At 35.1% G+C, this 13,371-nt stretch overlaps 1 pseudogene; it reads right to left on the minus strand.

The window, feature by feature from the left end:
* Positions 1-497: 497 nt before the first annotated feature.
* LOC148946491 (uncharacterized) lies at positions 498-2,204 on the minus strand (annotated as a pseudogene).
* Positions 2,205-13,371: the final 11,167 nt, after the last annotated feature.

Consider the following 13,371-nt stretch of genomic DNA (forward strand, 5'->3'; position numbering starts at 1 on the left):
TTAAGAATATATCCAACATACAGTATCCGGGTTTTACCTTATAGATGGGTAGTGTTAGTTGACATACTAGGTTTTTGAATGCTACACATTCCTTGAGGGCCTGTGTGTTTGCTAAGGCATATTTCCTTCTATCTTGATCGACTAGCAAATAATCTGCTTCGGGGGTAATAGTCATGGATGAATTAGTTCTGCCTATATTGGCTGGAAACGTAGAAATTTTATGCAAGTCATATATTGATTGTTGGTTTATTAACGGGATTGTTACCACTGCAAATAATTGCTTGTTTATCTCTGTGATGTGAATCTTCATTATGGTGTAATAGTGGAATAAGTTTGCTACCTCCAGTTCTGTTGGTAGGTACAGTCCGAATGTTAAATGCGTTTTTATTTCGTCCAAGATACTTTTTAGGTTCAAACGATCTCCTAGGTCATACGATAAGGTTCCGCCGATGAGGGAAAATAATGCGAATTCAAATTTGCTAGCGTCAGTTGCCAGGTTAAGTAAGGACATCGTCACTATGTCTAGTGATACCATGGTGAGGCTCGAATCGGTAATCACCCGATCTACTTAATTTTTTTAGTAAATCAATATGCTTACTGTCTTTGATATTTTCTTCGAGATTGCCTCAATTTTGTCTCTCTGGTAATTAGCTATGCTGGCTTGTATTTTTTGAACATGTAAGGTCACGTTCATAGCGTTATTTAGTTTTCCTACGTTTTCCCTTAGGATATTTAGGTCTTCTTCAGTCGAAAGCCCAAACAAGCGTGAGGCTAATTCTCCCACGATTGGTATTAGCCTAGCTGATCTTCGGTATTTACTTCTTCGAAAAAATACCTCGAAGATTCTCGTGGTACTTTGTTTTAACTTTTGTATTTCTGTATTGAACAATTCAAATGATGCTTGTAGTCTCTGTCTATATAATATTAAAAAAGATTGGTGAATCGATACTTTTAGAGCGTTTTTCTCGTTTAGTTCAGGTAATGATTCAATATCTTCTCTTGCCGGCTCGTCGGCCATTGCTAATCTTGCACAAGTACATTTACCGTCTATTATCCAACACTTCTTATGTACGTAATCGTCTTCTTTTTCTTTCATACTTTTATTTTTCTTTTTGTTCTGGTTGAATCGCTTGTACTTTGATCGTTTGCATCTCGGTATGCCTTACTGGGATTCTTGCTCTTAGGCCTATAGTGAATACGCCAATCGGCTGGGTGCGATAGTACGTGGGCCCTGTTGACCACGTCCATTTTGTAAGTATCGTTGGTCTTAGATAAGTTAGCGTGGTCAAGTTTCTAAGTGATTTATTGTTGAGTGCGCTCATTTCTGGGACTGTATTTGTCGTAGTTTCTGACATTGAAGATTGTATATCTCTCATTGGGGACTCATAGGTAGGCGTGGTTGTCTTGGTGTCTTTTCTTTTTCTTTCTATAGGATTTTTATTTTTATCATCATGTTGTATATTTGAGAATTTCAGCTCCTTGAGGTTAATAATTTGTCTGGAGTCTTTTTCCTTCGCGAGTTTTGACAATATTTGCTTCGTAACATTTTGTTCAGCATGATTTTCCCACAATTCTTTGAGAAAAGTCCATAGGCTCAGTAATTCGGTTAACATTACGTAGTTTCCATCTTAAAGTTTATTTTGCTTGGAAGTAGTTGAGGCGAAACTTGTGGTAGATTCAATTGTTGTTTGATCGCTCATGGAACTATCCAACTTATTTAATGCTCTCCTTTTTCGGCTTTCGTTCTTATTAAGTCCTAGAGCCTTGTCAATTTCTGCCATTTTCTTGTCGAAATCTTCAATTATTAATTTCAACTTTAGTTTAGGAAACACGGGGGGTAGATTACTTTTATTTTCCTTGTGGTGAATATCTCTTGTTGGTTGCAGGCTTTTGTCTGATTTTAAGAATTGGAATATTGAGTCCTTTAATTCGTTGGTATTTTTCTCCAGTCTAATAACTTGTTGGAACAAGGTTTCAAATGGTTTGGGGTCCAATTTCATAAATATTTTCCAGGCATTATGACTTGCGAGCAACGAATTCTCGTGTTTAAAAATTATTCCATGTTTTACGATATCTTGGGCTAAAGTTTGGGAAATGAAGATTGTTATGACATTTGTTATCCACATCCTTTTTGCTGTTTCTGGAATTAATACTTCATTAGACATAATATAGGAAAACTTCTTACGATTGATAATTGAACGTGAATTTTGATTCCTGTATTTGTTCTCTTTTTTTTTGAAGGAAAGAAGGTGCTAATTATGATATTATATTTATATTATTTTATGATAATCTTTGTTGCTCAAAGAAAACAGGGTGAGACTAAGATTCGTGGTCGTACAATTTGTTACTTTGCTTATGGTCATCGCACTGTTGATTCTTAAGCTGGGGGGATAGGTATTTTAATTCCTTCGCGTAAGAATTTAATTGTTTTAACGTAAGAGTAATTGGGTTACCTTAATTATTTGATAGTTTCAGCTTTTTTGTTTTCTTAATCACTTTTGATTTTGATTGATAAGTTTTAATTCTTTTAAACACAATTTCATTTCTTGTCGCTCTATATAGTACACTCCTTGGATTGTACAAGTACTGTTGGTAATATTTTATTTCTTGGAGGGGGTCATGTTTTCCTTGATATTTTACACAGTTTGGATTCCCTTCAATTTTGTAAACTAATTTTTGCTTTTTACATTTGTCGAGGAGTAATAAATCTGTCTGGCAAGGACCTTTAACATACCAGTACTGGATTTTATATTGTTTTTGTAATTTCCAAATTTCATATTGAATAAAATGGAGGTATTTTCCCTTTCTACCGTTATATTTGATTCCTAATTTGCCTCTCGCTGGCCGATATTTTGGGGTGTTTGCGAGATCTTGACCGAACTCATAAGATTTTACGTTAAATTTCCTTAAATCATACTTAACATCCCATTTTTTCGCGAAGACTTCCTCCCCTGACTTATCCACGACGATCATTGCAGCCGAGTATATGACGTTTTCTTTGGCATGTTTGATACATATGTACTCTGTATCGATAATTGCTTTGGCCATTTCTTTATTTGGTCTTTTCAGAACATTTCAGAACAATGGCCAAAAGAGGGTAGTTTTTATTGACTTTTGTCTAGTTAATACTTTTTTCAAGATTGGTTATAGTCATGGTAAACCCTAGGTCGAGGTCAAATTACCTTTTCACCGGCATTTCCTCAATACATCGGGTACTTATTCATTCAACCATAATTCGAGTCATCTGAGCTCCATATTAACCAATTTTGAGTGAAAAAAAAACAAGGTAACTTCAGGTTGAAGTTGAAATAGTTTTTCACCAATGCTTACTTGCACCTGGCTCTTTTTGTGTTATAATATAATTACTTCACTAATGTCCCGTACTATATTTTAAATACTTTGTGGTCGCTTTATAGTCTTAAAAGTATATAGATTTTCGAGAAACTACCTTTTTGTCAATATATTGATAATGTACTTAGATCTTGTGATATTTACTCTAATTCATAGTTCCATAAATATCAATGCAATACTGGTCTATGATGCATTTTTTTTTTTTTAGTTACTATAACAATTGATATTCATATTTATAACACTTCAGGTAATATCATAGGGTTCTTTCATCATTCATTTCAACGAGATTATCTATATAAACAGTTTATTCCACTGGGGTTGGGTTTTAATTTCAATATTGGTGCATCATCTGGCAGTACCGCCTTTGAGCTTGGATATGTAAGCATATTCAGAAGTCGGTAATTTTCCCATGACGAAACATTTGAGCTGAGAAATTAGAGTTCAAATACTATATCATTTTTACCGTTTTCGGGTATATTTAGGTAAATTAAATACACTAGTAGTTGGTTTGGGAGGTGCAGACCTTCCAAAGTGGCGGTTATATCATTCCTTCGCATATTTTGACGAATGACTTTCCGGCACAACTGAGATAATGACAATGGGTCATTTAATATCTTTACTACAGAGAAACTTAAATTTGCGTGTGATTGGCAACAACATAGTTGCTCACGCACGATTACGTCTAACCCAGGGACTATTTTTCTTCCAAAATTTTCATCTTCTTGGAAGAAATTCAGGGTTATTTTCTTTATGTCTTTATATTCTCTTGGGGTAAGTTGAAAAATTGCGGCTCCTATTGAAGGGTTTATCGGATTTAGATACGTGTTATTTACACAATTGACGTACAATATTTTAAGAAGGGTTTCACTTTTTAACATATGTCCTTGGTCTATTAATATGGAGAGAAATTTAATGGGCCAAATTGTAGTTACATTATTATCATCTTGATCGTACCAAATATTGTTGGCGATATATTCAGACAACGAGCTATACCTTGTTGATGGGATATGTTGTACTAAAATTTGGAAGGCCAGATTGGCACTTCGTCGAGTGTGCTCCAGCGTTTTTGTCATCTCACGTGCACTAAAATTATATAACACCAGGCTTGCTGTTAATCTTAGGATCATTCTTTGTTTCAACCTTGTGCTTTGAGATTTTAGAAGATAATATAGTTTTGGACAGTCAAGATTTTCTACTGCTTTAATAAGTTCCTCTTCTTTCATTAAATTGTCGACGAGTCCCCATTCCCTTAACGGAGCATTAATATTGTCTACGCTATGTCTTATCTTAAGATTCCATAAGATTGCATTTTCTCGTCTACGATTATTTAATTGTTGATTGCTTGGGTATCTTATCATGGTTACGTTTTTTGATTATTCTACTAGATTTAGGCTAATATAAGCAACATACCGTATGGTTGCGTGTTCTAGCGTTTCTCTTAACACGTGGTTGAAGGTTAGTTACACACCGTATCTGGAAATGTGTTCTTATATAATATTTATCAGTAATTGTAAAATAAATTAACTTAATTTAAAGATGGTTAAGGCATAATAATAATAGATTAGTTAGGTGCCTTTAATTTGGTGATATTTGTTATTATTTTTAGCTGTTTTTAGTTGGTTCCTCTAATTTATGGTGTTTAACTTTCACTGGTATCCTTGGGTTCCTTTTCCTATTTGAGTTGATCTTTGTTAGGAAATACTTTGTAGGGGCGTCTGCTCACAAAATAATCAACCGTGCGCCTACGCCCTTAATAGGTATTCCCCACGCATCGGACTTCTTGCCCATCTTCATTTCAGATTACCGTATGGTCACTTGTGTTATTACATTTTCTTCTAATGGTAGGGGTGAGGTAGGGTAATTATTGTGGATCACTTTTTATAGAGAGTTGAGTTAATATGTTCATAAGAGCTCCCCGGTCAAACGGTTATGGCAAATGGGATATAAGGCAACACACGTCACAACAGTTGACCAACGGTTCCCCCTATTTTAGGGTAGTTTTGTCCAACCTCAAAACCGTAATTTCTTATTATGTGATGATCACTTTTTGTAACTGACTGGTGGTTCCTCATAAGAGAGCTAGGCCCTAATGGCAATGGCAACAGAAAGACAATAACACCATTGCCATTGCCCTGTGGCCACCGCTACCCACGACTAAAGGTCCATTTGTTTAGGAATCCTGACTAATAGGCAGTTATAGTATTTGTCAAGTGATTTCTTGTTGTGTAGTCAAATCTCGTAATCAAGTCAATAGAACGATGCATTTTCCGCTCACCCGACAATGGAGCATCAGATATCAGGTAAACGGAAAATACATCCCTCCAGTTTCGATAAATTTCACAAAAAATTTCCCCGCCAAAAGGAGTCGAGCCAAGTCAGCAACAGGTTTTAAAACGTCTGGTATCTCCCTCATTCAGTAATATGTGTAATCTTTTCTCAATAGAAGGTGAGAGTCAAGTATTTGCGCGGTGGGATAATATACACCATGCTCATCCCTGGCTCCAACCTCCCATGCCTGGGGGTCCATCCGTTTTCACTATTATAGGTCATGTGGATATTTAAGTTATTTTTCCTATACTATTTTAAGGTATTTTTATGGTGTTGTCCGCTGGCGGTTATTTTATTTTGTTTTTATGAATTAGAATTGCCATGTATACTGTGCTTTTATTAATTCTTGAGGGAAGAAAAAAAAATTTTATTGTCACCTTGGGAGCGTATAGGGTACTACTACTAACTTTTAGCTGAAAGTATCTTTTACCTGGTTAAAGTGGGGTTTTGGGCTTAAGTAGTTACGTAAAGGTTCGTATTATATTGTTCGTTAGTATACTCTAGTTAATTTTCTATACATCAGTTTGAGGGAAACTTTGTTATAACGTTAATGTGGCATCCAATTTCCATACTTGTTTTTCATGTTGTTTTTAAACAATCTTTTTAAAATATCTATAATTTCAATTAATTTCGTTAAGGCCTTTTTTTGAAAATACAGTCTTATATTTTTTTTTTATACTCTCGAAAATTCAGCTACTAGGCTGTAATGTCTTTTATTTATCATTATATTTCATTTAGCTGTGATGTGGCTAAGGTATCTATTCCTTCACTTTCATCAGCCTTGAATATCCTTGATTAATGGGAGTAATGCGAGTCGAAGTGTAACTCATTTACTATTAAGGTGTCAAATCATTCCTCTCCTGTGGCGGAGTTAACGCCACGTGGTAGAGATATTTACTATCCAGCGCGGTATTACTCAAAAGTTTCATAGCTTGTCATAAGCCATACGAATTTAGTTTCTTTGTATTTCCCAAGTGAAAATTAAAATATATTTGCGTTTGATGCCAAACTTTAATGCCACTAAGATGCCGCACGACTGAAGGGGGGGGGGTTCATAAAGTTGATTAGAACATTAATTATGTATCCGGAGTTCTTTTTCTTTGGCATTTTATCGCGATAATCTTTAGTAGGTTATCCTTCTGTAAGGGCTTGATTCAGGGAGAAAGTTTGATAATTTATCCTTGTTGATTTAGGATCATAGCAATGTATGTCCGAACAAAGGGCTAAATTACCTCACAGGTGTTGTAATCTATTTTATGGCTTCTGCTTTCACTTAATTGCATTAGAAATTACCCTTCAATTATTCATGCTTTGTATAAATGTTCGTTTTGTTCTATCAATTTTAGTTAGGTATATGCTCACTAGTGTGTGCACGTTCTCCGAACTCTTAAATACTGTGCTTTTCGCAAGATTTGCATTTTGTGAATAACATGTGGTTTACCACGTCATATTACTTATTGGGGGAATTAAGGATTAGCAGAGACCTGGGGTCATAACTGGCTTATAAGGTTAGTAGAAGTTATTACATACTGTCTTGTGATATGAGTATTTGTGACTAATGGTCAATTTTTGGAATGATTTTCTTCCTTTTGCATTAATTGGTTATTTCCTGTATTGCTTTACATCTGAATTATTTTGGTCATTAGAGTATTTCGACGGACCTATGTTAGTTTAATTTAGTCCTGTTCGTCTCTAGCTGTATGTTACGCGGTTTGCACCAATTGTGAGAACCCGCAGAGATTAAATCACATATCAGAAGCAGAATATGTCTGCTATTGTCATATAGCTATCAGCCTAATTGCAAAATCTTTCCAAGTTAAGAAATTGTCTGGCCTAGGAAAAATTTTTTTTGTTATTTTTTTTTTACAGGTTATTCTTTTATACTTTAATTGCGCGGTTCATTTGTATGCTTTAATTCGATTTACGGTAAGATTGGTTGAATTTATTGCTGCAAATTTTTACGGTTTTTGGTGGTTATATTATCCTTTGCCTATCGGCTGCAAGCATTCTGCTGCTTTTGCTAATTATTGCAAAACTAAGGTGTTATTTAGCTTTCGTTAGTTACGATTTTAACTTATGGTACAACAGTTATCTATTAGGGAAACATATCCTCAATAGTTGGCATCAAAAGTTGAAACTTTAATCAATACGCATTTTTTTTTTTTTACATATAGGCATATAGCGTATAACTGATCTTTGGACCATCGGCGAATGGTTTTATCGCAAGACTCGCCACTCTTTACCATCTCAGCCATGCGGTTCCATTTCCCATTGCTACCGTCACTTCTAAGATAATTTCCCGCTAACATTATTGATATAATTTTTTTTTGGCGATTGTTTTATCTTTCACTTAGCGATTGTACAGCAATAAAGCTATTTTTGTTGGTAGTTATACAATTATTGATTTAATTAGCTTAGACATTGGCCACAAATTAAGTTCATGGTACCACTATTTTTGATAGTAAGACTCTTCCTCGATAGAGGGCCATCTCAAGTAAAAAAATAAAATTAATCAATGCTTTTTCTTTTTTTTTGCCTTAAGTTGTCTTATTTGCTATTCGCAGGTACCATATCTTACGATTTTGTTAACTATTTTATATAATTTCTTGATTTAAGGAAGGTTTATTTTGTCTTTCGAATTGTTTAATCTGCACGAATGATTACAGTGATTACTTGTCGAACTAATTTTATTCATGGTTTTATCACACCTGGCTTAAGGATATCTTAATTAGCGTTCAACTACGCCACTACAAAAATTCAACTAAACAAATTGTTTAAGAGGTTTGATCATAAAACTCTCCCTTTTTGGTTTTCATAGGTTTTTTTTTTGAGGGTTGTCGAGAGGCCTATTTTTATGACTTAATAATTACGCTACTCTCGATTTTTTACTTGTATCTGTAGATATGCCTATTATTAAGCAATTTATCGCATTTCTATAGGTCAAAATCTATGCACCAGATCGGCATTTTAAATTTTACAATTTTAGCTTATTTTTACCTTTCAGGGTTACTATTGTGTTTTGCATTAATTATTTCGCAATTAATTTCCTTTGTTCATTTAGGTTACGAAATGGATTTGTTTTTTTTTTGTTTTTTTTTTCGGCTTGTGTTACACTGATTTATAATCATAACATGATTAAACGTTAATTATTATTAATAAACGTTAATAAACGCTCGTTGATTATTAGTTTTTTAGGCGAGAGAATTATCGATTATAGTTATACGATTAGTTCAGAATACACATTGGTGCACGGGTCAGCAATTTTTTTGTTAATTACGAAATGTAAAGGGAAAGTTTCTTAACTCGAGAATATTACGCTTAGATACTTTGACTATGCTACCATAAATCTTAATGGCTTCTACGTGGTATCATTGGTGTTAATTTCTTATCATATCAACGCTTTGCTAGGGTTATTGGAATCGCAGAATTATTTTAACATTGGCCGAAGTGGTATTTGCTTAGCAAAATTGGCGAGAAGGGAATTTATTTATTTTTTTTTTTTTTTTAGCGACTTGTAGGGTTTGTTTAAGTAATTGACTTCATTTTAAGGCTCAGATAAAAGCCACGAATCATATATGCTGATTAAATATTCGCTATTTTACCCAGAAAAGATACAATTTTACTTATAGCTATTTTTAATTAGTTGATTTTTTTTAGAGTCTTTTTTTTTTATTAGGCTTACATGGATAATTTTTGAAAGATTAATTAGGCTTGCTTCTGTTACGTAAGTTGACAGAAAACCCTGTACTTATGACCAGGTTAGTCGTTACACCCTTATGTGCAGGTAAATTTTGCCTCGCATATTACTATCCTCACACGTATATACGCATATATTTTTATATACACATACGCATACATACATATGCACATACACACACATATAAACCCAACTGCTTGATCATTAGACTGCCGCTAATTACCTGTTTTCCTAATTGCCTTTTAGCTTGGTAATTAACACGATAATAACTCGCACATATATTTTTTGACTAAAAAAAATTTTTTTTTGTTTGACGTTTTATATTCTATACGGCAAGTTTGGGTGGTGGTTATTTCCGGTCATCTTTTCTTGTGATTAGATTTAGTATATTTTGGAGTTCCGTATTTGATTATGTCGTTGGCATGATGATTAAAAATAAATATCCCACAAAATTTATTTTGAGAATATGTATAATCTATTAAAGCGCCGATCCGAATATTTTTTTTTTTTTTTTTTTTTTTTTTAGTTAAAATCAATTTTTGGAATGTAGTGGTCGGGGGTTATGGATTGATAGACGGCCGAACCTCGGACACGGATTTGATCATCGCGCCCTGAAGTAAATCACCTCATAAAGCGATCCCTTGTGATCGTCAAGCTTACCTACTCTGGGGGGGGGGGGTATCCGAAATGCTGTTTAACTATTCCTTATAATGTAAGGATGGCTATTCATTGCATTTTTTTTTTATCATTGAATTTGTAACCTGCATTTATTTATCTATTTATTTTTTAAGGAAATACTATGTTCTGTCTAGCAGAAACATGATTATCTAGTTTAACGAGTTTTCGCTCGAATTTTGGGTTATTTACTACTTTTTGTCGGTATACATCACATTCTATAAAATGTAGTCACTTTTAATGTATTAGAAGGGGACTCTGACGAAGAAGAATTTTTACCTTTTTTTTTTATTTATTCTCATGTCTGGTATTCCTTAGTTGTCTGGATCTTCTGCCAATGGTTGGGTTTTGGGTGTTCCTTGTGGTGCATAGATTTCTGAGGAATCTTGGCCCGTAGTAACATTCTCTTGGGCGTCAGGGTCCTGGGCCCTCACAATTATATTATTATCCGTTGGAGGATTCTGTTGATTAGTTTCCACCTGGGGTTTTATGTGATGATGACGAGCTTGATTTGGAATCGCAAAATATGCTGGTTGGGATGATCCTTCGTTGTAGCTGTTAGTAAGAAGATTTTCCAAATGGGGACTGAGGGGTAGGTCAATTTCGACAGTAAAGTATGTTGCAACTATTTTTTCTAGGTTTGAGCAGAAATCTCTTTGTTTTTGAAGTTCTTCGGTGATTTTGGCATGGTTCTCCTTTAGTCGTTTCTCTAAGCTGTCCTGTTGCAACTGAATTATTTCTTTCTGTGCTTTTAAGTGATCGTACTTATGCTGCAAGTCTAGGATTTTTGCTCGTTGGGGAGCCAGGGCTTCTTGTACTGCCATTGTCGCGGACAGAACAGTACTTTTTCTATAATCTTGTACTTTCTTACCAATCTCCTGCATTTTATCGTATAATATTTGCAATTTTAGGATCTGATCGGGATAATTATATCCCTCGACAAGCGTTGCATCGCTTATTGATTCTATTTCATTTTGGATTTTGGTTGTCTGTTCCTTAACTTCCATAAACTGGGTTTCAATCAACTTGTCAAGTTGTTTAGCTATTAAAATCTCATTTATTCTTTTGTTCATTCTTTCTTTGAAGGCCTTCACGTCCCTAAGGGATTTAAGTGTGGCTTCTATCATATTGTCGACTTTCGATCTTTCTGCTACTAATTTTGCCGAGTCGTCGAGAAGTTTTGATCGTATTTGAAATAGTTGATCCATATTTGTTCTATCAGTAACGGGGTTGCACTAGGTATTTTTCTTTTTGGAGGATGGTTTGAACAATTCTTGTTCTTCTTCTATCTTTGGGGTTCTTTACCAAGCCAGGATATAGGTCTGGAAAAATTGATTATTAACTTATTTTGAACTTTCATGGATATTTTTCATTGTAATATTCTACTCATGCACCCTTGTTTTAAGGTTTTTTTTTCAAATTGTTCATTTCGATTTAATATTGCTATATAAGTTTTTGGGGTATTTTGTTCCTAGATGTATGTCCATTTGTCTGGACTTTTGCTTAGTCTTCCAGATTTCGTGGTAACTTCCTGTTCGCCTTCTTGTTTTTTATTATTTTTCGATTTTCCCATAGAGATTAGATCAAATTTCTTATACTGTTTTAGTAGGTATTTTTGACCTTTCAATTTTGCGTCTTTGGCAAGGGCCGCGGCAGAAGTCGGTTTTTGCTTTGGATCGTTATGGGGGTAGTCAGGATCTGATTCATCGTCGGACTCATTAGAGCTAGTATCTGAGGATTCATTATTTGGGCTTTCGGGGGCGGTCCTTTGTGATTGAGGGGTATCTCCTGCCCTTGCTTCATATATTTCGTCTCCTTTTGAGGTTGAGGGTTTATTTTCCATTTCCTCGCGTTGAAATCCTGTTTCAGGGGAGTTAAAAGATTCTTGGGAACTGTGGGAGGAGTCAAATACCTTTGGAGAATGTCTCCACTGCTTGAATGCCATATCTTCCGGGGGGTGAGGTGTATTTCGTAGCAGGGTCTGTTTCCAGGAGTAAGATTCATTGGGTTTTACTTTAGATACTGTTATGTGATGGTATTGTCCCAAGTTTTCATCTTCCTGGTGTTCCTGTGTCCAAGGCAAGGTACTTTGCCTCGTTTTTATCGGATAATTTACAATGTCCATGGCCTCTCTCAAGCTTTTTGTATTTGTATCCCTAGGAGGAGTCTTCCTCCTTTTTGCACCTGGGGTTTCCACGGCTCTGTTCAATTCCTCCTGTAGTGATAGGGGTCTTTCTATTGGGGTTGCTGGAGAGACCATGTCGTCAGGAAATCTTTTGGGGGGACATGGGGTCGAAATTCTATCGGGGAAAAATTGGGTTTTTGGCGACAGCGTATAGCCTTATTCTGGTTTGATGTGATCTGTGGACAAATTTTCTGTGCCCTTTGGGGTTCTTGCGGGTACGGGTCCTAGGGATTTTCTTCTAGGGATGACTAGACTCTTCATGGCTAAAAATTCTTCGTAATATTCCTCTTCACTCTGGTTCTAAAAGTAGTTTTGTTTGACATTAAAGGGTTTTAGTTCGGATAGCCTGGACTTCGGAAATTGATTTTCCGCGTCTGATGAATCTGAAGATGAGGGTTCGGGTGCCCACTTAACGGGGTGTTTGGCACCTTTCAAACGGCTAACATGTGCTTTATATGTTCTCCCATTTTCCGGGTTTATCATTTTAAAAGTAAAATCGTTGTCGTATTTTTTGATTATTCTGTAGGGTCCTGAATATTTATTGGAAAGTTTTTTGCCTTCCAGTTTAGCTTCATTTTTTAAATAGACACAGTCGCCTACCTTAAAATTTATATTCCCCTTGATTTTGGATTCATTCCTCAACTCTTGGTTCCTTTTACATTTTTCTAACTCTTGTTTAACTATTTTATAGGTTTTTCTCATCTTATTTATAAAATCTTGCTTGTAGTCCTCTGTACTATTGTAATACTGTCTTGATTCTATAATTTCTTGATATGGTATTTTAAAATCGCGTCCAAACAAAAGAAAAAATGGACTTTCTTTGGTCGTTTCTGAATATACCGTATTAATTACATTAGTCAAATAAGGTAGATATTGATCCCAGTCATTCCGATTTTCCTTTTTATAGATGCTCAAGACATTGGAAAATATTTTGTGCCTATTTTCTATTTTTCCATTAGCTTGGGGATGGTAGGGAGAGGTTACTAATTTTTCTATTTTTAGGAAACACATTAAATCTTTCGTTACTTTAGAAACGAAGTTAGATCCATTGTCGCTAATGACCCGTTGAGGAACGCCAAACTCTAAAAATATTTTTGCTAGGGCTTTACTTGTGGCATATGCGTCTTGATTTTTC

This window comes from Artemia sp. Qi Xiang Cuo, chromosome 12 (assembly GCF_049724085.1).
Source record: "Artemia sp. Qi Xiang Cuo chromosome 12, ASM4972408v1, whole genome shotgun sequence".
Taxonomy (NCBI): domain Eukaryota; kingdom Metazoa; phylum Arthropoda; class Branchiopoda; order Anostraca; family Artemiidae; genus Artemia; species Artemia sp. Qi Xiang Cuo.